Here is a 2,662-nt window from a genome sequence, read left to right on the forward strand (position 1 = left end):
AAGTCAACAAACAAGTGTTGTTGAGGATGTTGAGAAAAGGGAACTCTCATACACTGTTAATAGGAATGCAGATTTGTGCAGCCACTATGAAAAACAGTATGGAGAGTCCTCAAAAAATTATAAATGGAACTGCCTTGTGACCCAGCAATTCTACTTCTGGGTATATATCCAAAGAAGCTGAGAACACTAATTCGAAAGAATATATTTACTTCTATGTTCATTGCAGCATTATTTATTATAGACAAGATGTGGAAGCAACCCAAGTGTCCATCAATGACGAGTGGGTAAAAAAGTGGTGATACATATATACACTGGAATATTACTTGCCTATAAAAAAGAATGAAATCTTACCATATGCAACAGCATAGAGGACCTAGAGGGTATTATGCTAAGTGAAATAAGTCAGTCAGAGAAAGACAAATACCATATTATTTCACTTATATGTGAAACCTAAAAAGCAATATAAACAAACAAAATTGAAACAGACTTATAGACACAGAGAACAGATTAATGGTTGCCAAAGGGTAGGGAGCTTGGGGAGCTAGGTGAAAAAGGTGAAGGGATCAAGAAGTACAGATTGGTAGTGATAAAATAGTCACATGGATGTAAAGTACAGCATAGGGAATATAGCCAATAATATTGTGATAACTATGTATGGTGCCAAATGGGTACTGGAAATATCAGGGGAACACTTTGTAAGTATGTGCTTGTCTAATGACCATGCTGTACACCTAACTAATATAAAATAATATTGAATGTGAACTGCAAATAAAAAATGAGCCCTGAGCAGTGGTTAGAGTGTCGGCCTGTGGACCAGAGATTCCAGGGTTCAGTTCCCGCTAAGGGCACGAACCTCGGTCGCAGTTTTTTCCTGGCTCTGGTTGGGGTTGTGTGGGTGGCAGCCAGTCAATCTGTCTCTCTCACATCGATGTTTTTCTCTCTCTCTCTCTTCCTCCTGCTCTATCTGAAGATATATGCAAAAATGTCCTCGGGTGAGGATTAAAAAAAAAAAAAAAAAAAAAGAAAGAAATTTAAAAAAGAACCAAATAAAGTTTTAGATCTGAACAATGTTTCAATAAAAAATTTTTAATCCTTACTCAAGGATTTTTAAAAAATTGATTTTTAGAGAGAGAGGAAGGGAGAGAATGAAACATAAATGTGAGAGAAAAACACCTATCAGCTGCTTCCTTGTGTGCCCCAACCTGGGGGATTGAACCTGCAACCTAGGTATGTGCCCTAACCAGAAATAGAACCTGCAACCCTTTGGTAAAGCAGACAACGCTCCAACCAACTGAGCCACCTGGGCACAGCAGATTTGAAAAAAAATGTTAAAAATACACCCCCAGCCCTGGCCGTTTTGGCTTAGCGGTTAGAGCATCGGCCTGCAGACCAGAGAGTCCTGGGTTGGTTTCCGCTAAGGGCAGGTACCTCAGTTGCAGTTTGGCCCCAGCCCGGTTGGGGTGGTGCAGGTGGCAACCACTGGATGTGTCTCTCTTACATCAATGTCCCTCCCATCCCCGCTCTATCTGAAAATAAATGCAAAAATGTCCTGGGTGAGGATTAAAAAACAAACAAACAAAAAAAGCCATCCCAGGCCCTGGCCAGTGTGTCTCATTGTTCAGGGTGTCTTCTGGTGCACTGAAGGTCTCTGGTTCAATTCCTGGTCAAGGCACATACCCAGGCTGTGAATTCAATCTCTGGTCAGGTCAGGGTATATATGGGTGAAACTAATGAATTTTTCTCTCTCCCTCTCCTTCTCCCTCTCCCTCTCCCTCTCCCTCTCCCTTGCTCTCTCTCTAGAATCAGAGGAAACAAACAAACAAACATATCCTTGGGTGAGAATTAAAAAAAGTGCATCCCCAGTGTGATTATTGAAGGAGTATGAAGTATTTGTGGAATGAATGGGAACGGATGGGACTTTGCTTCTAATGCTGTTAGCAACTCTCCAAGCCAGATGTTTTTTAATTATTAAATTTTTTACTTATTGATATCTTTAGAGAGAGAGGAAGAAAGAGAAACATTGATTTGTTTTTCCACTTATTTATGCATTCATTGATTGATTCTTCTTTGTGCCCCGACTAGGGATCCAAACAGCAACTTCCGTGTATCTGCATGACACCAACCAGCTGCTGCCCAGCCAGGGCTCCTCAACAAGCTTTTTATTTATTTTTAAAGTTTTTATTGATTTTCTTTTTTAGAAACAGGAAGTGAGAGACAGAAACATCCACGTGAGAGAGAAACATTGATGGGCTGCCTCCTGCACGCCCCCTACTGGGGATCCAGCCCGCAACCTGGGCATGCGCCTTACGGGGAATGGAACCAGGGTCTCTCAGTGCTCTCAGTCCGCGGGACAGCTTTCAAGCCACCAGCCACAATGCAGGGCTCAACAAGCTTTTTAAAACGACCTCTAGCCACGCCCAGCCCCTGTGGCTTAGTGGTTGAGCATCCACCCACGCAACAAGAGTTTGCTGGTTCGATTCCCATCACATCAAGCAACAAATTCATGAATAACCGGAATCATAAATCGATGCTTCTCTCTCTCTCTCGCTAAATTAAAATAAGAAAGGGGCGAAGTTTCCGTGGGGAAGTTCCCGTGGGGAAGCGCTGACGAAGCGACCCCTTGTGCCGTCAGCGCTCTCTCTGATTGGCCCAGGCTGCGCTC

Source organism: Molossus molossus, unplaced genomic scaffold (genome assembly GCF_014108415.1).
Source record: "Molossus molossus isolate mMolMol1 unplaced genomic scaffold, mMolMol1.p scaffold_m16_p_10, whole genome shotgun sequence".
In the NCBI taxonomy this organism is placed as follows: Eukaryota; Metazoa; Chordata; class Mammalia; order Chiroptera; family Molossidae; genus Molossus; species Molossus molossus.